Here is a 24,408-nt window from a genome sequence, read left to right as displayed (position 1 = left end):
TCTGCGGAGTCATATGATCAAAGGGGCTTTCCCCCCCAGAAGAAATTGGACTGCCAGAGTATCCTATTAAGAAAACGCCATAAAAAGCAGAAAGCTGGGTGTGTCTGGGCAGCTATCTGCTTCTTTTCATGCTACTATGCTTGCATATAAGTGAGAGACAAAGGGGAAATCTGTAAGTCCACAATGCAAGGATTAGACACGTCCTTTGCTAAATCCAGAGCAGAAAAAATAGGTGGAGAGACCCACTGCTGCTGAGTGCTCGGAGTGCTGTGCTGCCCCAGGCTGCACATGATCCATGTGTGTGGAGTAAAACAGCAGCATTAAGTAGAAAATACAGGCAGAGAGGGAAGGAAGACATGTCACTTGTTAGTCTACAAACTCTCCCCCTTCTTAGTGATAACCATGAACAAAATACACCTCTCTTTCCAAAACAGGTTAAAAATTAGATTTCTGCTGAAACATCAACATTTTGCCACATAGATGGCAACTGGTTTTGCAGCACGTTTTCTCTAAATGTTTCCTGCTCCTATGGCATGTGGGTAACTCCAAGTGTGACAGAGTTTGTATCTCTAACACACCTTCAGACAATGGCATTTATTTACCAATGCATTGTCTGATTCTGCCTAGGAGATGCCTGGACACACAGATCAAGACACTGGAGACCACACCACTAAGCTTACAGCAGGTAGACTGTGCAGCTCTAGGGATAGCTGTACTACCATTAAGTTTTTTTTGGAAAGGCTCCAGAAGAGTCCAGTCTAGCATATGTTATAATGACAGCTGTGAGCTGAAGACAGCAACTTCACTTTGTTGGTATTTATGCTCTCAAGGGACAGCTACAAAGATGAGAAAGGAGTTTATGAGCGCCAGGGCCCACACCAATACACCTCTCACTCCAGGGATACAAAGAAACCAGAGTATGGTGCTCTCTCCACTTCATCCTATGAGACATGGAATCACAGTTAATCTTCAAAAGCAGGCATTTGAGAAAACATATTCAATTAAAGAGCACAAATTAATGGGCTCCCACAAAGATCAACTCCCAGCACTACTTGTCTGCTGTGTGTCAAGACTTGTGCTGTACTGTAGAACTCTTTGTACAGAGCTGTTAAAAGAGCATAATAAAACTGCAAGCAAACTTATAACACCAGTTCCCAATTTTTATTAAAGCAGGAGTTGCCTACATTGATACTATGGGACATAAGTTAGGCCAAAGAACTAGACCAACAGTGAGACAGAATGAGCTAATAGGTTTGGAGACTAAAGTTCACTCAGGGCTCACAGCAGCTCTCTAATATTCTTAGAGTTCCTCCCACCACCCCAAATCTCAAAGCATCCATCATGCTTTGGAAAAGCCAAGTTCTCACTTGGGCTTTCCTGGCTGTAACTGAAAGGACCATATCACACTGCTCTCCTCAAGGTGCTCCAGGGGAACTGGAAAAGCAGCAAAGAAATGGCAACATGAAATCAAAAGATGAGAATTGTTCACACTAAATCATCTCACTTCAGTTGTCACCCCCAACCTCCTGCTCCAGCAAAGCAGAGTCAAAAACTGCACTGGAAACAAAGCCCTCCCTTTGTTCTCTAAAGACTAGAAGTCTTTTTATATTTAAATGAAAATCTGTCAAACTAATTAAGTGAATATGTAACGGTCTCATTTTGTACTCATTAGAGAACATCGTAATGGCCATAAATTCCTCTGACGGAGCGTGTATGTGTGAACATGAATGTCTGGTAATGTCTCAGAAACTTCAGGCTGGACTACGTCTTTTGTCTTTAGGTTAGACCTTGTAAGACAAACAAAAGCCCTAGTATTGCTTAAATTAGATGCAAACTGCTATGTTACAGCAATATTATAAGCATGATTCTTGTGCACACAAACAAACCAGGGGACTCGAGTGATGGTTCCCACCGTGACTGCAATGTGGCCCTTGTGTAGATCTGTAATGTGATGCATTGTCCAAGATGATGTACAATTTTCTGCTTGAAGATATATGGGCAATACAGCTGTTGCAGCGGATTGCTCTGAATATACTGTCAGTATAACTTCAATGGGATGTGACATTCTTGGCATTTTTTTGCTTTTTGATATCCATAGATAAAAGGAAGGAAAAGAAATAAAGAAATATGGACAAGCAGCACTAAAATAAACATGTATGTATTTTATCTCATTTATAATTCTCATTCTTTTTCACTCACTTGTCTTTAGCAAAGAAACTTTCCTTACGTACTGATGATGGATAACTTTTAAAATAAAACTAGGTTGGAACTAAAACAGATCCCAGACTGAATTAAACAAATGAAGGGAAAAAAATCAGCATCAAAGATCATCTAATGCTACATGTTGGGGCTGAGATGGAAAAGATTCAAGAACATGAAGGACTCTGGAAACCTGCTGCAGTGCGGGAACAGCAACAACAGCAGCTAAATTTTATATAGAGAAATGGACTCCTGGGCAACATGAGACAGAGGATACAGACAGCTTGTCTTCTCATCTCAAGCTAGAGGCACAGTATCTGCATTTAAATACAGATGGTGGGTGAACTCTTGGATGGGACCAGGCTGCTAGAGGAAGACTAACACAGAGCTGGTGATCGTCATGGTCCCCAGAATCTACAGCTGCATCAGCTAGGAAAGACTTGGAAGTTTGGACCAGCAGTTCTCCTACCCTGGAGCTAGACTCCACGTGGAATCACCATGACATTTCCTGTCACAAGGGTTTTGTCCAAGTACGTGTTTAAGGGGCTGCTTTCTGAACCTCCTTTACCAGTCACTGGCTGAAGCAAGATCTCAGATTGGGTGAATCAGTAGGATAGTCCAGTATTACATGATGCCTTATGAATGTTGGGAAACATTTCTGGGGAGGTCAGATGCAAGTAACAGGCAACTTCCACAGCCTCTTCGTTGAACCAATCAGCAGCTGTTCCTAGAGCTGAGCAGATCAGAGGCTTTACATTTTCTCAAGATTTAACAACTTTTGTGGCCAGCCTCTTGTGGTGTGAAGAAAGACAGACTGACAAGGAGGGAGAACTCCCCCTTCAGCAGGGGGTTTCATTAGTTATTCTTCTGCAGATATTTCTCCTCTCAACTCTTGAAACTTTGATGCATTTCGGGGTGGAAGAGTGTAATGAAATGATGCCAAAGAAAACGATTCATTTTCCTTCCTCCCCCATCCCCAAAGAAGTTACTATAATGCAATGATAAATGTTGCCGTACTATTGCAAAAAGACAGATTTCTGCTGGAACAGCCTCATGCAAAACTGTGAGACGAATGGATGTTCTCTTGATGCCATGAACTGGATTTTCAGGGGTAACACAGCGCCAGGAGCCGTGATGAAAGCGAGTGATCTTTGTAGGAAGGAAAAACTTGAATATCACAAGGCACATTTCTCTGCCCCTTGTGTTATCCTGAGGCATTATGTTCCAATTGTGTAAAAGCATGAATAGGCCCTCCCAAATCACATGAGCAGGTTAAAAATCATCTACATGTCACAATTAGTATATGTAGAATTTTGACTTGTCTTCTAAGCTTTGAATCATGAGAGCTAGAAACTTGAAAAGCAGATAGCTTCACAAATCTCCCGGGACAGGAGCTGAAGCTTTAAAGCAAGTATTGCATGTCACATAAACTGGCAATAGCACTCTGTCTCAGCAAAGAATCAAGCCTGCATTCCTGGTTTCATTTTAAAATGCTCTTCAGAATGCTGCAAAGTACAGAACTCTGTAATAAACACTGAAGAGAGAGAATGAGATTGAACTTTAATAGCGCTCAGTCACCTACAACCTTCCTTTACTGATTCCACTGTCCAGAACTAAAACAACCCAACTTTGATTCTTTTCTTTACAGCTGGGGGATTGTGAGAGCATCCATGCCTGGATGAAGGATCTTATTCTACATTGCAGCAGCTTTCAAGTAGAGAATACAGCGAACCAAAGAAATGAAAGGTATAACTTGATGCTAAGGTATAGTTAAATTGAATCGGATTTTGTGTCTACTCAGTGCAGCTCGCAACATCCATTCACAGCTTGCTCTTCTTTGCTTTTTCCAGCTAGGCCAGAAATACTAAAACAGCCTCATGACTGTCGTTCAAGCTGGCAACTAACAGACCATAGTCCCCAACTGCTGAAAAAAAGTTTCTGGTGAGGAAGAAGAGATTAAAGATGAAGGGAGCACTGCAGAACCCATAAAAATACCCATGCTGGCTCACTGAAGAAATAATCATGACTAAAGACACCAAGTGCTTGATTTCAAGTATTGTTTTCTATGCCTTACTCCCTTAGTTCTTCTGCAGATCATTTACTGGAAAGGAAAGGCTGTACGAGCATGGTTATGACTGAGTAAGCTTCTGATTAAAGCTAAAGCTCAAGTCTCTTGTTGCAGAAGCATTGCCGTTTTTCCTGAATGAGATCAAAAGTAAAAGAAAAAACATATGAGGAGGTGAAAGGCTAATGGCTCCCGAAAATAGTTCGGTGGTGATAGGGCTGAGATTATTTCTTCAAACCACGTTTCTCTCATTAAAAGCAGGTAGGTATCAGATTTTAATGACTTGTTTTTTCCCATCTCGGTAGGACCAGAAAGACTTTACTTCCCTGTTCTCCACAGCTGTCTTGCAGAAGAAATGCTTTACCTGCCTTCTTATCATGGTCAAATGATACCTGCACTTGAAAGCAGGATTTTTACCCTTCTCTACAACCTTAGGCAAATATAGCTAGTTCTCAGAGAGCTGACAGGAAGGTAAATCACCTACTGCAAACTGACAGCTGTCAAGTGATAATAAATACCTGTAATAGGGAGAGCTTCATCCCCCCCCATGTATCTATCAGCTTTCACTGAAATTATACCCTCCTCTCTGTGATCAAGCCACTATAGCCACGTGCCCAGCTTCAACACAGCCTTGAGCACTGAGGGGTGCTGTTTTTCCTTCCCTCTCCTTTTGCAAGACATCTCTTCGCAAATGGTATGATAACTCAGAGATTTGTTTCAGTTTGCCAGTTCCCTGACTTGCTCTTGTCTGTGGAGGCTTCTCTGCAAGTTTCTGTATTTATTGCAAGCTGTTAGGCATAGAAATACTAAAGAAATCAATATACTGTTTGGAAAAGTTAAATAGCCCTAACTTCTGAATGTCTCACCTCAAACCTGTTGTAAAAAACTCTCATGTAAAATTACAACTTATAATTCTTTGTCTTAAAGGAATTAAAACACTTGCTTAAAAACAATCTGAGTCACAGCAAGAGGTTGAGCCATTTGCAGGAATGAGGCCACAGTTATTTGACAGCAGGATAAAAGGTTAAGGTGTGGGGAGAAAAGAAGTCTGCATTTCAGAAGTGAATTTCCAGGGGAAAGGAAAGAGTAAAACCATTCACTCAGACAGACAGACAGTTCCTACCCCTGCTGCCTGAATAAAGGTTCTTTCAGCATTAACCCTTCCCAGCAGCATGCTGTATCAATGCTGTTGTCTTTAGGAGACAGAGTTCTTATGTGGCAAAATCTTCCCTGGCATAAAAGTTTGCATCTCTCAGTAAAACCAGTTATGCTGAGCTATCTATAACCTCTGAGAATCTGGTCCCACTACTTGACTGTGCAGTAAAGCCCCTTAGCTGGAACAGAAGTGCTGCAGGGCCTGAAGAAAATGATAGTTACAACAAACCAATACACTGGGGTTATTTAAACTGATTATAACCTTGTTTCCTGTAATAAGAAGGCAGAAGGGGTCTCTGTTTTACCAAGAAGGACAATTGAATGGTTACACATCCATTGGAGACTTTACTGAATATACTTCATGGCAAATACAGATCCGCGGTTGATTTGAATAAAATGAGATTTTGGCAGTTAACAATAAATTACACACACCGGCTCACGTTCCTAGAATGTCACAGCTCAGAAAGGAAAACTCCCCAAACCAAATACAAGCTGAGCTCTAAAAGACCCTTTTCTCCTTTAGCACGCATCACTGTAGCAGGAATCCCAGCCCTGTTCCCGTTTATTCATGAGTATGCATATGCAGAAGTGGGGAAGAGGGCAAGGAAGAATTTCTTTATGAAAAAAAAAAAAGCATCCCCATTCCTGAGACGCTGTTGCTATGGGCCTGCGGGGTTCACAACAGATGGCAGCGAGAGCCATCCCCGCGCCTCGCTCTGAAGCTGTCCACTCAAGCATACCATTCGCATTCCCCACATACCTCTGGCCCTGTGGCTTCGGCACAGGGCAGCCCGTACCCCGCGACGCCCCGCCGACCTCTCTCCTCGAGGTGCCTGCGCCAAGCTGCAGGGCCGGGATGCAAGCAGTCCTCTTGGCTGACATTCAGTCCTCCTGCCTCCTCTGCCTTTCACCATCCCTCTCCATCCCTGCATTTTCCCACAACTGAGTTGTGATATACAATTTCAATATTTTATCTTCTGAGAGTTTGAATTGCTGGGAGAAAAGAGTTTGTTAACCAGAGGCTTAGTCCTGGACACTGCCAATTTCTGCATGCACACACTGGTCTGAATCAGGGTGAGAGAGAAAACAGCCCCTTAGGGCCTGGTCCAGATAAGGGCTGGGCATCTTCCTGCTCCCTGGACGGAGAAGGCAGCAGCCTTCAGGACAACAGTTTGAGGTGAGGAAGGCTGGACCGAGGCAGAGACATCCTCTTTGCTGCAGAGGACATCATCACATCTAAAACACTTTAGGGGAGCACTGTTCAAAGCCATGGTCACTGCCAGAAAGGATGCACTGTCTAACAGATGTTATTAACAGCTAAAAAGTGTGAGAGAAAGTGTGCAGAGGGAAAACAATGCAAAGATGGAGTAAGAGAAGTACCAGGTGGGGAAAATCATGATTTAAGCAGCAGAGATGTCCAGGTATATAGAAGAGAGACACCAGAAGCAGCAGAAATGAACTCCAGGTACAGCATTCTAGCTTGGTGCTCCATCCAGTCTAGTGTAGGGCAAGATATCTGCAAAATATGCAAAACCCTCTTAAGTCCCCATTGCTGGGGAGTTCATGGTCTCAGCACTCCTCTCTGCGCCCTGCAAAACCCTGCCTGAGAACCAAAGCATGCTTCCGACCGCACAGCAAAGCTTTCCCAGCTCCCAGGGCACAACCAGGCTAAAGAAAAGTCAACCCACCATCACTCCCACACGTACGTTTGACACTTAATGTTACCGTTCTGGTCTCCTAAACCCAAACAACAGATGTGTTGGCTCTGCAGTAAGGAATTGGAATTGATTTGCCTGTTGCTTACTGATCACACATAAGAGGGCTCTTTGGGGCTTATTTGCATTTGGCTGCTGGAGTCACTGGGTTTTTTTTCTTTTTTTTGGGATGGGGGGTTACAACAACTATGGAGACAAAGCAGCAGATGCTGTAGACTAACCACGAAGAGCGGTGCTGGACATGTGCAGCTGGGCATTTGCATTGTGCTGAGCTGCAGGGCTGCTCTGAGGCAGCCTGGAAAATGTGCTCGCTGCTCGTCGGCAGGTTCAACCAAAATCCTTCGCCACTCTCCTTTATGGCTGTGACTTGCCTGACCCTCCTAAATGTTGTCTTTCCAAAGCACCAGGGGATAAACTTATTTTCTGCTTCACTTTTCTTCTGATGCAGACAAGGAACAAGCATTAAGTTTGAGAAAAGAGTATGACTTTTGCTAAAAGTTGGGTTGTGTGACTGCATGTGCAGTCTCTTCTGTGCAGGCATGCAGGAAATTTTCCCTCCCTCTCGCACACACAATGGTTTAGATTTGGTATTTATGAGCTTAACTTAGAAATAAAGGAGGAATGAAGTTTCCAGGTGGCTCTTTCTTTCTTTAATCTTTCCTATGTTTCTCCCTCTCTCTCTCTCTCTTTTCTATCAGTCTTTAATCAAATTCCTGCTGTTACTTTTATTGAACAAAGGAGATGCTGGCACAGCCCAGAAGTGCCTAGGCACATGGGTTGCCCTATAACAGCCAAGTTGCTACGATTTATTGTTAAATGGTCCCTGCAGGCTATAATTTCTAAAAAGCAGAAAAATGTCCAGGCTTTGGCAACTGAAGTAAATGTTAATATCTGGTATTTCTTCAGCCACTTGGGTTTCTATGAGGTATTGTCTTTAACCCTTTGAAGGCTTCAGAAAGACTTATATTTAAGACACTATATAACAGACCAGAGAAAACAGTAACATCGCCCCTAGATGATTTTTTCAATTCACTTGAAGGAGGTGATCACCAAATCTCTTTAATTCAGGCATCTCTTCAAATTTCAGATACTACATACATCACCTTTCTTCACATTACATGTGACAGAGCACTTAATCACTCTGATCAAACTGTTCCCAGCAACAGAGAAGAAATATGTCTGGCTCATCTGCAACCTGATATGAAGACAACAGGAGATGTCAAATCACTCAAGCAGGTAGTGGATTAGGACCCAAACTAATCCCTTGCCTGTACATGATTGTCTGCACTAATTTATAGCTGAACACTTTGTTCACAAAACTGCCAGCTTGCAGTCCGCCTCAGGAGAGTCACAGCATGCGAGAGATGCAAGCTGGGGGAGAGCTGATGCTGTCCTCTGCAGAGCTCCCTGCAACCTCATGGTGTACGTGTATGGGTCCTCCAGCGAAGGACAGGAGGTTCCTCACATCACTGCAGCCTGGGAACATGCCCATCCATGCAGGCACCAGACTATGCCTCAGGGTGATGGGATCTGTGTTGCATTACATGCTGTGGATCTCTGTCAGCTCCACTGCCTCTCTAGGGCTGCTCACATGCTGACTAATTTTGCCCTTGATGGCATGTACTTAAGCAAATGTGTGCTACTGGGACCAGACAAACACATGCAGGCAGGAATATACACATGCTCACCACGCACATGTGTTCCTCAGATGGGACAGCCGGCTTGTGAGGAGCCAGTGGGGTGCTCCGAGGACTGAAGCTGACAGCACATGGATGGTCTTTCCCTGGCCAGATGCTTCTTTGAATTTGGTTTTAAAGAGCGGTCTCAGGCAAGACAAAAGGAGGAAGTTTGGGGCAATCTAAAGGACTAGGAATTTGCTACTGTAACCAGTTCTAGTTTTATTGTCTAAATCTCCCTGCTCTTTAAATATTGGAATAATGAGTGCGTATTAGGCAAGGCAGTGTGCTGCATTCACAAGTCATGACTGCATTTGTGACTTCAGAACAGGCCGTTTCAAGTTGATTTGCTTAAGCAGATAATCTACAGCCAAAAAATACTCCATTTTACATAGACAGGGACACAGACCTCAATATTCCACTAGCACCACTTCAGTTTGCTTTCACCTGCAGTGCCGACTTTCACTAAATAGACTGTATCACCACACTAGAAAAAACACAGTTACAACAATTTCAGACAAAGCGCACAGCTAAAAGTTTGGCCCATATTCACAAAAAAACGACCAAACAAACCTAAAGTTAAAGATAACCTAATAGCAATGAAGCAGGTAATGAGTTTAAAGATTAGTTAATGGGTTTGCTAAAGAAGTTAATGTCTCAGGAAATAATCAAAACCAAAGTTCAATGAACTTAGTTTTATGATTCACCACTAATCTAAAAGGGCGTATAAGTGTGTATAATATATGATAGGTCTTCAATGAATGTAAATTTCTGCAGGCCCATACTGGCGCTGTACTGATTGCCATCTCTTAAGAATCAGTCTCTTCACATTCCCTTTCTGCTGTCTGCAATGTTACCATATTAATCAAACAAGAATATATCTCAGACTGTATGGCTAGCCCATCTGCATTAAACATTGACGCAAAGTGTTGGCCTGGTTTGACACCCACTTTAAACTACTCTCAACTTACAAAAGGTGAAGGCCAAAAAGAGTGCCTCTTACTCAAGCAGAGACTCCTCCAGATGATAAAACTGTAAAATGCACCCGAGACATCATGGTGTGTATGTGAGTCAGATCCTCTGCTCATGAGACTCAGCTTCCCAAGTGCATGGCATTATTATTAGCACCCTTCGACACCAAGGGAGGGGATGGCCTTAAACATGCTGTACAACTCTGGAGGCTCTCCGAAGTTCAACCCTCCTAAGAGTTTCTGGCACTTTTCTAGCATAAAGCCCAATAGATTCGCTTACACCTCTCAACAGCTTCACAGTGACAGAACCTGAGCAGCAGCGCAGCCCTGGCTCCCTGTTTGCTGTGAGCTCGCTTAAAAGAGCAGCTGAAAAATCCCCCATGGTGCTGCCTGGACACTCATTTGCTCTGAAGTTTATGATGCTCATGATGTTTAGGACCAACAGGGTCCTTAAGACTCCTGTCCTCCCTCTTCCAAAGCCCTGCTGCAAGGTCCTACTGCCTCCACAGGCACAAAGCCGTGCCTGGATTGTTTTGTTGTAGCTGTTGAGAGGCTGCTTACCTTTTGAGACACCAGACCAAGTCTCAGGTATTTCCATCCTTGAGACAGAGGCAGCCTGCCATTTGGTGAGCGCAGTCCTCGGAGGAGGGAATGGCACTACCGCCTCAGAAACTGGAGAAACAGGAGCATAGCGATTTAGATAACAAGTTGCAGATACAGGTGCTGTGCACAGAGGCACCTCAGGACTAATCCCGCAGTAAAAAGCAGGAGGTTTGCTCAGCAGAGGCAGCTCAGATTACTGCCCTCCTACCAAGCAGTCGTCAGCAGGCCTGACAGACAGAAGCAGAGACCGTGAGGAAAGGGGAAATTTGTTGAGTGAAAGTGCCAGTCAGCTCTGCCCTGACTCCCTGCCTTTGGTGTTTGGCTTCCTCTTATAATTAACACTGGGCTTTTGAGGGAGAGAGGAGAAAAGAAACTATATCCAATAAAGAAGTGTTTTCAGCCAGCCAGGAATTATTTACTGTGTCTCTTGAAATTCACCACTCAAATTTAATTTGAAAAATTAATTAAGAGTAAGGGTAGAGGATAAAAACCCACAGTGGAGGAGAGGTGTAGCGGGGACGTTGGTCTCTGTTGCGCACTGGCCCACAAGTCAGGGCACAACAATTTGACTGTAGGTTTAGGGTTGAAAAAGATGCCCACAATGGTTCCCTTCTGCCAGCCGTCACCTCTGTGGGTCCCACTGCCTCTTCTCTTGTGCCAAAGCACCAGGCCGGAGGCCCAGCAGAGGAGAAGGCTGTGGGCATATGGCTCTGTACGAAGTCCAAGGAAATATCACAGAAAAGTATGTGGCACTAAACACACTAGACTCATTCTCATACAGAGGATGTCAGCCTGATGCAACTAGGGGGGTTCAGTTACCCTCTACCCAGCCAGGCTGCCTTAACATCCAAGAGAATGCTAAAAACCCACATTAAATATATGCTACATACACTAAATTAACACGCTTTTCCTATGGGGACCAAAATCTTTAACTTCAGGCCAGACAGAACACACAATTTTACATCCACTTTTTTCACCCTAAATATTTTTTTTCACCCTAAATATTTTTTTTCACCCTAAATATTTTTTTTCCCAGTCAGGCTCTTAGATCAAAACACGTTATTCACAATCTCACCCATAATTTTTACCATACTTTCTCCACTTCAATGTCTCCTTTACCTCAAGAGTCTGAATGCATCGTCCCCTTCAATGCAGTTAACTTCCTAACACCCTACAGAGCTCTATCTCCCTTTTATGAGGAAGTCGAGTATAAGGAGTAATGCCACATAAAAATATCTATCAGCAGGAGGAACCAAACCCAGTGCCTCAGGCCAAACACCAGCATACTGGAGGAATTTCCCATCTCCTCAAGACAGAGAACGGCACTGACTGCCTCCATTCACCTCTTGCAATTTCACCTCACGATAGCAATAATTTTTGAAAGCCTGGTAAACACAGAAGACTAAGACGTAACTCTGAGCTAACTGGCTCTTTTAGCATCTGAAAGATGTATTTTTTAACCAATATTTCTGATTTTAATTAGCTTAGGCATTGTTTAACAGAAAAAAAAGGTTATGGTCTACTTACACAGGTATAACCTCCATGAAAATGTTTTACATACAAGTACTGAAGACCGACCCTGTCTCCCTTCTAATGTCAAAGTCAAAGTAGGCAGAAAGCTGAAGAAAGGGGTATTGGAAAAAAAAAAGTTCTATATTCTAGAGCTATTGGTATAGCCAGTGTTTTGGCCAGGTGCATACACGTGAATACTCTTTGTTCACCTGCATTTCTGTGAGTGAGTTAGGCTGCCTTTCACTACAAACACGAAGATTCGTGCATATAAAAGACCATTTGATACTGTCTGTGCAGTTTCTGCCCTTCATTATTCTTTTGACTGAGATATTCCATTTAACCAGCCACAAGGGAGAAACAATACCAAGGGATTTGCATGGCCCATACAGGTCCATTCATGAAAAAACGTAGTCACAGTGACCACTACACCCTAACATCTGTTTTATTGAAACAAATCCAGGCAAACTCAATTTATATCAGTAGGATTACATTAGTGTTCATTAGACTTTCCTGACCCCATCTCCCTTTCAGAGGAAACCTTGTATCAAGTAGGAAAAACACGGAAAAGTTTTTGTGAAATTGTTGTATATTCCTGGGTAACTAGTGTAGCTGAGCAAAATAAACATTTAACCTGGCTACGGATATGTATACAACAGCACATAACAATGCCACACAACTAACAAACCCCTTATAAATCAATCTTGATAGTCAGCTCTTGAAATTAAAGCCATGCAACTACAGCTTCTTACACTGAAGATGATGAAATTCAGTTATTCTCAGTTCTCCCCTGCAGCTGTCCTGTGAAGCTGTCATCCTGCAGTCCTTTGCACCTGTACAGGTAACCAGAACCTCACACCGGTCCAGGTATTTGCCCTATCGACTAAAGGTCAGCCCAGACACAGTCACAGATAGAGAAGCGAGGCCAGATCAGTCAGAGAACACATGGTTGTTTGTTCCAGCTTTCATACTATCGTGATCTGATCCAGCTCCAACTTAATCCTCAGGAAATTCCAAAAGAAGGAGATTCACACCCTAAAAAGCACTTTGTACGGTGCTGGCAGAGATTTCCCAGCTTTTCCAGTGTCACTTTCTGACAAATCAAACCCCAGTTTGATTATTGCCTGAAGAAGGCAAACTAATCCAAATGCACTCGGTGAAAGAAGCAGCTAATGCAGAGTGGCAGTGGCTAGAAATTGCTGTGTTTCTAATGCAGTTTCAGGTGAGGGGTCAGTCTTTAACGTCCCATATAGGATAACACATTGTGGTGGCTGGCTTTTTTTTTTCCAAGGCATTTTCCCACTGTTCCCATCAGTAGCCTAAATCTTTTTTTTAAAAATCGTATCTAGACCTTCTTCACATTTACTACTCACTGTGGGAAATTTCCTAAAAGCCTGGCAGTCCCAAGCTGTAGCAAATTAAATCCTAGACAGTAAGCCTGTTGCCAGTGATTTCAAAATTAAATTCTATTCACCTCTTAGCTGTCTGCCCTGTGTTTCACGTTGACCCTTCCTAATGAGATAGGAACTGCAAACATTTTGATGAATGCACAGAAAACTCCTCTAATGAAAATACTGATGCTTGAGACAGTTAAAGACTTACCAGTTTGATCCAACACGCAAGCAAATTTTAAAGCCTTTGCTTACCTGGGAACAGGCTGTATAGACCTTGGAAATACCATACAAACAATGGGTCAGGACCCGGATGGGCTTTGGCTGGTCGCACCCGTTTGCATCAGCTGAGGAGCTGTCTCCTCATGTAAGGCTCCAACTGAAGGCTCATTTTTTTAGAGTGTTAAAAAGATGCACTTCAAAAGACCTCTACCCTGTCTCAAGATCTCACACAACAGAGCATCAGTGACACCTGGTAGATGGGGAGCTGAGAAACAAGGAGACATGACCAAGGGCACACTGGAAAACTGTGGAGGAGTTCACAACCAAATGTACAACAGTGCTAGTCACAAGACCATCCTGCCAGCCCTCTATCAGTGTTAATGCCAGCTTTGGCCTCTCAAGCTGTCAGTCTTAACACTTCCATGTGCACGAAACCTTCCTTTCTCTTGCTTCCCCAGTCTTCATCACTGAACAAAAAATAACTGCGCTGCATAGCAGGTCTTTGGAAACATGCTCCTGCACTGCTACAGAGTGAGGCGGGAGCCAATGCCTATTCTAATTAATTTCATTCACAAAACTTGGATTTATTCGATGCAATTTTTTGGCACGTTGTCAAATACGACACAAAATTACATTAGTGTCATAAGAGGAAAGGATTAGTCCACAGAGTTCTTTAAAGAACTGTGTTGGCACTTGTCTTTTTGTAAAAATGCCAGCAGTTTCCCCTCTCTCTAGGAACAGCCCATTTTCTCCTGGTCAATGAGGGAAATCACTGCTCAGTGAGGGTCTGAGCCAAAGCCTTTTTGAGTCTGTGGGAATCTTTCCACCAATTTTCATGGGCTTGAATCGGCTCTGAGCCTCAGCTGTCAGTTGTATTGACATCTTCCTCCCACACTTTGACACTTCGATTGGGTCATTTATCACGTAGAGTGGAAGACTTTTTTTCAAAGTCTTAGTTATAGCAATTTGCTAACAAAAGAAGAACAATACTGTAGCTATGGCATAGATGTAAGTATTCGGGACGTGGGTTTAATTCCTGATCTTGCCACTGAGGTCTTTAAATTAGTTGATTAGAACCAGATTTGTCTGAAAACATAACACTGGCCATGCTGTGGCAGAGCAGAGACCCATGTAGCCCAGCATCTTCTCCCTGACAGCACCCGAAAGCAGACATGTCAAGAAGAGGATAAGAGCAGAACAAATATACCCACACATCCCACGTCCTCCCAATCCCAGCAGTTTGCAGTGCAGCGACTGTGTAAGCGTGAGATGGCCCCTGGCACGTAGCAACAGGTTTTCATCTGCATACTTCTCCCAGCATCACCCCCCGGTCTCATCGTTCAGGCAAGGAGGCCCAGGGACAGGGATGTGTCAAGAGAATAAGCTGAATAACCCAAGTGACGCAGGGAATCTGTAGGGAAGCATGAAAACGAACATGCAGATTACGGTTATAGCCAAGGATAAGCTTAATCCCTTCTTTCTGTACAGTTTTTAGCACAACAGGAAAATGAGGATCATGTTTTCTATCCCCACTCCTCCTTTATTTGACTTGTATTTTTAGATAAGGCTTTTTGAGATGAAAAAGAACTGCAAGCACTGCTAAGCTTGAGGCAGACACAAACCACCAACCACTAACACTGAATATAGAAAATCAACTGCCTTGAATACTGATTTTTACTACGTTTGTATCTCTTTGTTTACTTACACCTCACTACAGAGCTGCCCCAGAAAGAGAGAAATAATACAGTCAAATGTCCTTCACTCTACATAAAACATACTATGAGAACTGGGCAAACGCACACTCTTGGGACAGGTAAAGCTCTTAGTAAAGTTGTTAATAGGTATCAGGAGCAGCAGCAGCCACATATTTTAACTGCAGTATCTATCTCAACAGTGATGGTTAGCCCCAAGCCCAAAACACCTGATCCCCATTCAAGTTACTGCTGATTTGTATGAGCAGAGGATTTGCTCATGGGTGGCTTTGGAGAAGAACAAGATTGAGTGGTGGCTTTTACTGTGGTGGTCTTGGAAGCACTAAGCTTGTGTGCCTTGATCCTTGAGTGTGCAACAAGATGTTAGGGCAACTATATGCTATAGGAACTGAAAGTACTTAATCTTTGATATAATATGTGTACTATATTGATATAGTATGTACCACATAAATAATACTGGAACAGGCTTCCTATGGTCGCTTGTACCTGTATGATTGGATATATGCTAAGAACACACATGTTGTGCGCTTTGGAGGCATGCAGTTTTGCTGTAAACCACAGCTCTTTTGAGATTCATACTTCACTCAGTCTCACTGGCTCTGAAAATGCAAGGGTCACCATCAGAGCCCCTCACATCCCAAGGCAGAAACTATGTGCTGGCCTGAACCCTAAAAACAACACCTTAGAAGAGCTCTGCAGCACTCCTGCATGTCAGTGCGTACAGAGTAAAGCCCTAAAACATTGGTAATTCTCTGCATAAAATTTTTACTTGCTGTTCCACTAGCAAATTTTAATAGAGCTTTGCATTCATTAACCGAGACCGATGTTGGATCCAAGAGTTTAAAGAATCAAAGGACCAAATTCTGACCTGAGGTAACTCATCTGAACTCCATTCAAGTCCATGGAGCTGCTTTACACCCACCAAGAGCATGGAGCAAACTGCCCATGGCAAGCTCACTTCACAACATACTGTCGTCTCAACAAGAATGACTTCATGTTCTCACCTCTGCCCTCCCTGCACCAGGCAACAGTGAATGCCACAGCAACTCTAAGGAATGGCTTGTAGGAGGCCTTAGTCCAAACAGTGTTTGTGTTAGAAAGGGTGTCTGAGAGTTGTTGTCCCTGTGACTGTGGTTCCCTTCAGCATGATATTTGCAGAACAGCTACATTTGCCATCATGCCTCAGTGATCTAATTGCTGCTGTTACGAACACGTTGAATGTAAAACTATGTAAACAGTGTGACGCTCTGACAGCCATTCTTGCTTACTGACCTGTGGAAAAGTCTATTTTTGGCAACTGCTGTAGGCCACTGTGGTCGTTGTAAACCAGACAAGGCAATGCCCACATTTGGAGCCTTATCTTCAGCGATACAAGCATGCACAACACAATTAGATCAAACTGATACCACTGAAAAGGCCTGGGTCTTGTTTAATTGTACCCAACTCTGCTTAGATACTGAAGTTGGAGAGGAAGTGACAGAAAAAACAAGTTGGAAAAAATAACCCGTCTTTCACAATTAAACAACTCAGCCTTATTTCTGTGGCTTATAGCTTTAGTTTTCAAGCACTCAGTCTCCTCCAGCTGGTTAAAGATCAACTGCGTATCAAAAACTATCTAAGGTAGTTTGCTGAGGACAGTAGGCAAGTCTCCCGCTACAAAATTCAACAAACTGGTCTCTCCAGTTTCTCACAGTGATTCACACCTACTGTTCCTAAATTGGCAAATCATGAGCAAAAGCATCTCCCCAGCATCAGCCTGTGGATTCCTCAGCCTTGATGGAATTGGTTCTGCTCATACCCTCACTGAGAGCCATTTGTCACCAGCAGTGATACGGACACACTGAAGACTATCACGGGGAATATTTGTGGAGACCTCTCTTCTGAGGACCTCGCTTCTTGGCTCACTCCCATAGTCTGTCACCAGTGGAGCAATACTTGTTTGTTCTTCCCTGTAGCACAGTGCTATCTTGTCTCTTTGCCCAGTGATGATTTTAAAGGCTGGTCCCCTCACTCAATCCATTTACTTGTGGCAATTTAATCCAGCTAGCAGGACTGAACACTCAAGCAGTGGTATGCTTTTTGCCTGATTGCTCAGGTTTGAAATATATCAGAATGAAAAGAATGTGCTTTCTTCTAGGGCAGCAGAGGAAAGTGTCCTGAAAAGCCCTGTATTAAAAAGTGGGGAAGGAGGAAACAGGTAATTTTTGTACCATTCTAAACATCTTAAGAATCAGATGGCAGAAAAAGGACTAGAACGAACCATCAAGCTAAATCCACCTTGCCAGCAGCAAGCACACAAAAGATAGTAGCAGCAGGATTGTGAGATCGGAGATCGTAACTCAACTTAGCAGGGACTGGAAAGCACACCTAAGGTACACTCAATAAGGCTTTGTAATTCCCTGACATGCAGAGTAGCTCTTCCCCTGGCTTATTCTGGCTTCAGCACAATGAATTGTGAAGTATCAGCAAGCTTCCTCATAGCACACCAGTTGCAGACCTGAGGTCTACAGGAATGAACAAATACATTCATGTCTGAGTCCATTGTCCTGGAAATGAATGGACAAAACAATACAGGGAGGCAGCAAGGAATGGGCAGAAAGAAAGGAACTGACTTTAGGAACAGCTTTTTAAACAAATTAGGTATGAGCAGCCCTGTTAAAGAAGCAGAGAAAGCTGGACATTTGAAAACTGTCATTGAGGGCTCCTGAGCTGAGGATAAGACAAACGAAATGCAGCTAGAGACCATCCATGAAAAAACATTTCACAGTTATCTCCCAACTAAGGATCATCTTAGGGAACAGGCACAGTATTTACTTAACACTAAGGTTCATTTGGTTGTTCTCTGGCTCTGCCCTACTGTAAATCCATGAGCATGGAAGAAGAAAGCATATAAATTCACAACTGTACATGTCTCTCCTACTGCAAGTTCTTCCGTGATGTCAACAGGATGTTGGATGCAGGAGTAAAAGGCAGACTATGGTCCTCATGTACTAACTACTCTGGCATAGGTTACTTATTTATAACCATTCATATTTATTAATATTAAGTATCCTTGTGAGATAGGTAGTTTTTCTCATCTCTATTTTAGTCTTTCCTCTCACACTGAATTTTCTCTGATTTTCCCTTCACATTCCCTTCATTGAAACTATTTCCATGCTTTTCGTCCATTAAACTAATCAATAACAGACTGATGAAGACTGACAATGACACATCAATATTGAGCTTTGCAGATGACATTCCAAGGGAAATAACACATCATTGCATCCGCCTGTTTACAGACCTAGCAAGGTGTTGTAACATGAATTTTTGCTTAGTAACACAAGTAGAGGCCCACTCTGCTGCCACTGGTACTAAAAGCTTACCTTTGTCCTAAAATAAAAAACAAGATTAAATAGCAATCCGAGTATGCTATGTGGACTACTCAAGTGTATGGAGTGGGTCAAATGTATTCTGTTGGTCCTCTGTTTGATGGTCTCACTACAATATATCTGAATAAAAAAACCTGTGCTTTCTGTCCATTGTGATGTCTGGTGTCATCATCACACTGCTGTAGAGAGCTCCTGAGTTTTTAATTTGAAAAACAATCAAACCTTCAAAAACATGCTGACCTTAAATATGTTTTGGAAAGAACCAAAACCACATACACCAAGCAGACTTGCTATTGTTTGCATATGACTTTTAAGGGGTAAAGTCCATGTCAGTGTGAGTTTGTGTCACTCCCTAAGCAAGAGCTCTCATGAATACTGAAATCACAGACAAAAAATGCAGATCACAAATGCCTGGTCATTGAGTTTTCAGACCACTGGTATTTTCAGCAAGCAACCATAATCCACTTCAATTAAATCATTATGGCAAATTTATAAAAATCAGTATCTCAAGCACTTCAAAAATAATTTATTTTCAGATGATGTAGTACTGCAAAACATCATCTTCTTGTCCACACAACAAAAAGCAACCCAAAGTGGGAAGCACACTAGTCCTTCCTTCACCAGTCTTAATAGCTAAACTCATTATGTCTGGGGTAAAGATAATCCGCACAACCTTGCTGCTGTAGCTTTACCTTAAGACTGGCTTGCAAACTTTTGGTTTTTTTCACATTTCATCACACAGATATGCTGCCTGTCCAGCAGCGTTCCCCTAACTGAGATGCAGGTTCCACGTGCCTCAGGTTCTGTACTGAGCTGCTTTCCTTAATTTGTTTCTTTTGCACCTTGCCTCATTTCATTTCGTATTGTTGGAAGCTTTTATTTAATGCAGAAACTCACCTCCCCTCGCTGCTTTCCTCTTTCTCACCATTCTCCTCTGGGATCCTTCTTTTATCCTTTTGCATCCACTTTCCCACTAGCACTGGAGAGAAAATCTTTGTTTTCTACCTTGCCACCAGCTGGCCAGAGTTCTGAGTCTCACCACCTTTGGTGATGGAGAGAATTCAGAAAAACTTGTGATCCACTGCCCGCAAAGCAGTCAGGACCTCACATTTTTGTTCTTTTGCTACTTTCCTGCCAGTGCTGCAGGGTCAGCTGGGATTGTGTCAAATTACCTGAACTGAAGGCTGGGCTCTTAGCTCTTAATTGCAGTTTTTCAGTTCTAAGTTTATGGATTGTCACTGAGCTTTAAATGTGCATGAAAGGCTTAAAGTACCTTGGCAAGGGAATAGTATGTGAATGTAATACCTCTTAAAGTTAACGTGCTCGATCTTTCTAGTGGTGATGAAATGAAACCATGAAAGGCTCCGAACCAAATTTTCTTCAAGTTCACTAAAGCATTCCAAGCCACGACAACATCAAATACCCTTGCATACTCATTAAAAAGGAGAAGAAAAGGTGAAAAGGTCTTGGGAACTTAAAAATAATGGAGAAAGAAAATATTACGTTACACTGTGAAGTGTAATTTCAGAACATAAAACACTGGTGTCTGAGTCAATTTTTTCAGAGGTGGATCACCTCCTCTTTCAATAACTCATCAGCTGTAACGAGAATGATGTGATCAATGCCCATTGGGATTGCTCTGCCTCTCCTGATTCCCTACTGCATGAGAAAAGCCAGTCAAGGAAATGAAAAAGTTGCTCATTTTCTGTTTTAGCTTGAAGAAAGAGGCCTCAAAGCTTTCTAAGAGATGTCCCATGATTCATGCACCTCCCAAGGAAATATAAGGAACTGCTGAATTTTGGCCTGGCTATGACACTGCTGACCTTGAGTACATCACTTCTCTGTGTATGAAGACATATATGCGCATGTGTGCATGTATGTATATGTGTGTGTGCATACATATTCAAGCAGAGAGAAGAGTGCTTCTTCACTCCTGGTGTCCAGTTTGAGACACACAGGAACTGATCTCCCCAATGTACTTTTTCCAGTTTGTAGGCTGCAAAAGGGCTATTCACAACACAGGCAGGTTTTAGTCTCCACCAGAAAAATGCTACAAATGAAAATATCTAAATGAACTGGAGAGGAAGAATTCTGGGACAAAACAACTGCAGTGGGACTCCAGGCTTTGCTTGTCTATCCTTTTCTCTTCCCTTTTCTTTTTACCTCTTATGTGGACAGATCAAACACCAGAAACAACTCTCAATTTACACCAAACAGAACCAGTTATTTTACCAGTTAATCTTGGCAAAATGACATTAAACTGTGACAAAAGAGTTCTATTTTCACAATTTCGCTAAGTTAGTTTGAATTAGATGTTTTGTTCAGTCAGTACAGTAGGACTACAGTCTACATGGGCCTTAAATAAAAACAATTTATTTTTGGAAAACACCCAAATTGTAATAACTACTTTTGCAAATATCCTCCCAATGGCTACACAAACCATCTAAGAGTTCTATATATGAATATTCAGAACTTGTCATAAGGTCATAGTCAGTACCTAAAGGTACTTCAAGGTAAACAACAGAATATAGCCAGCAAAAGCACAAAATATACTCCAGAGAGCAGGAGGGTGTCTGAGCTGTTCATGCCTGACCTACTCGGACATCCTCACTCAGATGTTAGTCAGTTGTTCCAATTTAGCAACCCAAGCTGACACCTTTTGTTTGGCTAATGAAATCTCCTCAGCTATGCTGATCTTGACCCAGATTCCTTTCTGGCTAAGTGTGGAAATTCAGGACAGAGCACTCCATAAAGTGATACCAGTTATCACCTAACTGGCACAGAAAAAACTGGACATGACCACAGTAAAAAAACATACAGGAAGCATCTCTATTAACCCCCCAAATTCCAGACCCAACCACCTCTTATTCAGAATGTGCATCAAAATTCAAGTTCTGTGTCCTGACCCTGACAAACATATTTATTATTCATGTGACCAAAGAGGATCAGTTTAGCTGAGTTACGCTCAGCACTCCATCAAACCCAGCATGCCAGCATCACTGCTCATTATCGTTTACAAGGCCTTTGACAGCCAGGGAAACAGCAACATAGATCATGTGAGAGATCCCTCATTTGGTGATAGCACAGAGGCTGTTGCTCAAAAGATGCAGGTGAAGTGGCTGCTCTTCCCCCTAGATCAGATCCTGTGTACAATATTGGTCAAACTGCTCTTGGTCAGCACAGCCACTCTATCACTCACCTGCAGAACATGAAACAGCTCCAAATCTTGCTGAGGCCAGTGGAAATCTTTCTGCTGTCACAGCAACACTGATAACATGCAGCAAATGAGGCAAGAGCTATGTACAGAACTGCCACTCTTTCACAGGGAGCCCCAAGCACTTGGAAGGAAGATGAGACTGCTTGTAAATCACTGAACAGGAATCCTAGATTGTCATGTGCCAGGGGAGTAGTGGAAGATATCTGGGTAAGTATTTCACATGCTTGGACATAACAGTGACAAAGGAGTGATAGAAATACTGGCTGAAAAGAACAAACATTTGCCCTTAGGCTCATGCCTGTGTGCTTAAAACAAGGCTTTTGCCAAGATCAGGCCAAGCCACAGGCCTTCTGCTGGAGATGTGAGAGGAATGGCTGTGACACCCTGCAGGGCAGCAGAGAGGAAGGGAAGGAGTGTTGGATCTTGCCTACCTGCGGACGACTAGCTTCAGTTTCTTGTAGGACCCTTTAACCAGGGAGATGGCCTCTCTCCTGGAGCTGCTCAGTTCCACTTCATTGATGTTCACCACTTCATCACCAGCCTGCAGCTTGGAAGGCAGGGAGTCCGCTTTACCTCCCTCTTCAACCTGCACGAGAAAGAGAGGAGAAATGGTGAGACACGCCTGCCACAATTTGGCTATCATATGCAGAGCTGAGCATGCATTTCTGTTGAAGGAATTAGGTCTACCAGCCCCAAACTCAGCTCTCTGACTAAGAAACATTCTCTCCCTTTGCCAGACAGCTTCCTCAAAGGTCTGTGCTTGCCTCCCCTACATTTCATATAGATGGAAGCTGGGGATCATCAGACAAATTAATTCTGCCAAGAAGCATTGTTTTAAATAAGCCTGAAAAGTCTGGTATTTGGAAGCAGTAAATGCCAGCAAAATGGCCATGGAATGCCTCCTGATAAGAGCACCCAGGCACAAGCTCAAGGGCAAAGCTGGGATTAGAAGAGCTTGGATGTGACTTTTCTGTTCAAGCTCCTCTTTGTGATCTAGCTGATTAACAACAGCTTCTTGCTTACTGGCCAGCAACAAAGCAGATGCACATAGGTGTATGCACTTAACGACATGCAGCACATCCATAGGGTTTTTCAGCTAGGAATTTAAAGGAAGTAGATAATTATTTTAATTTTATGAGAAAGTAAGCAGCCTGCTCAAGGCCATGTAGTGGTAAAGCTAGAAGGAGAATCCTAGGGCACTTTCCTCTGTTTTGTATGGTCCATCATGTACATTGTGTACTCCTTCATGCACATTGATTCTCCATCAGTGTGCCAGCAGAAATACACCAATTCTGCAAAGAAAAAAGTGACAAAGCAGAGGACAAGAAAGTTTGCCCCAGAATCTCTGAATCTCAGTCTTGTGCACTAACACACTACCTCTCCACAAAGGCATATTAGTATAGCAAAGGGAAAGGTTACATATGGGTTAATGCATTGCAAATCCAGAGTTTCCGGAGACTCAGGAGTGCCACTGGTTTTGGAGTGCAACTGATATAGCTCTTACTACAAAACTTGCCACCACAAAATCTGATATTCAAAGCACCTGGCAGTCCCTGTTCAACAGAAGCTGTAACCTGTGTTAGCAATTGTCATGTGACCCACACTTAAGTATAACATCTCATGGCACATTAGAAGTATAATCTCTTCCTTCAGGCCTTCACCTTCCCAGACATTATACTGAGACAAAGAAATGTATCTGAATTGGATTAAGACTCTGATCCAGCCAGGGGAAAGGGCTGCTATTTGCAGGGGTACCATTTTCTGAGCAGTGAAATTGCACACACACTTCTGGAAGTTACTTTTATTTCAAGTCATGCCAGGCAAAGTGTAATTGAGCCATAACCCAGATGTGTAACTCAGCACATGTGTGTTGAATGGTGACTTCTCACAGGCAAAGCCGGTCTGTTCTTCTGAACAATAGTATTCCAGCTCATGTACCTTCTAAAACTTAAAATCTGACTTCCACAAACATTAGCCAATAAATTCTCTGAACTGCCTACAAAGGTAGGTAAAAATCGTTGTCATTCATCCTACCAGGAAGACATTCCACTGATGAATGAGTTTTTTTCTTTTCTTCTTAAGAATGGATAAAACCACAGGAATGAGACTTCATATAAAACGCCTTGCATCACAATTACCAGGAAGGGTGAGAGATGAAACATTAAACCCTGCTGCCAGCATAACTAAATAAGAAACTAAAAAAGCAGTATTGCTCCACTTTGTTGCTGCTGTAAGGGAAAACAAGTGGGTATCATTTCAATGAAATACAATAGAGTGGCATACTATGGGTTAGATTAACTTGTGATATAGTCACCAGAAGGGATTTTTTGTTTGTTTTTGTTTTGTTATGTTAGATCACATATAATGGAGAAAAGGCATTCTTGAAAAAATATCTCCTGTAACAAATATCAACTACTTCAAAGGCCAAGAGACTCATCAGAAGTAGTTGTATTAACTTCTACCTTGATGAACCCTGACCTTAAAAAAATCAACAAAATTGTGAGCTGTGCTTTAAACTCTAATAATCCAAATTGTATTTATATATTCTAGTTTTTTTCACTCCACAGGATCACTGTTTTAAGATTCTCTTTGCAACCATGTGCGT

The 24,408-nt window shown here is 42.7% G+C and overlaps 1 protein-coding gene across 3 annotated transcripts in view; it reads right to left on the bottom strand.

The window, feature by feature from the left end:
- Positions 1-22,270, bottom strand: part of SHROOM3 (shroom family member 3) — a 108,226-nt gene extending 85,956 nt beyond the window's left edge. For 2 of the 3 annotated variants that reach the window (XM_074823422.1, XM_074823423.1), the window contains exon 1: positions 22,235-22,270. The gene's annotated coding sequence lies outside the window, so the exon portion shown is untranslated. Of the gene's footprint in view, positions 1-10,342; positions 10,409-22,234 lie in introns of those variants that run through there. The other variant, XM_074823420.1, reaches the window with a different exon arrangement.
- Between the last annotated feature and the right edge of the window lie 2,138 nt (positions 22,271-24,408).

Source organism: Strix aluco, chromosome 4 (assembly GCF_031877795.1).
Source record: "Strix aluco isolate bStrAlu1 chromosome 4, bStrAlu1.hap1, whole genome shotgun sequence".
Lineage (NCBI taxonomy): Eukaryota > Metazoa > Chordata > Aves > Strigiformes > Strigidae > Strix > Strix aluco.
Note: the sequence above shows the minus strand (reverse complement) of the source record. Positions and strands in the feature narration are given on the sequence as shown.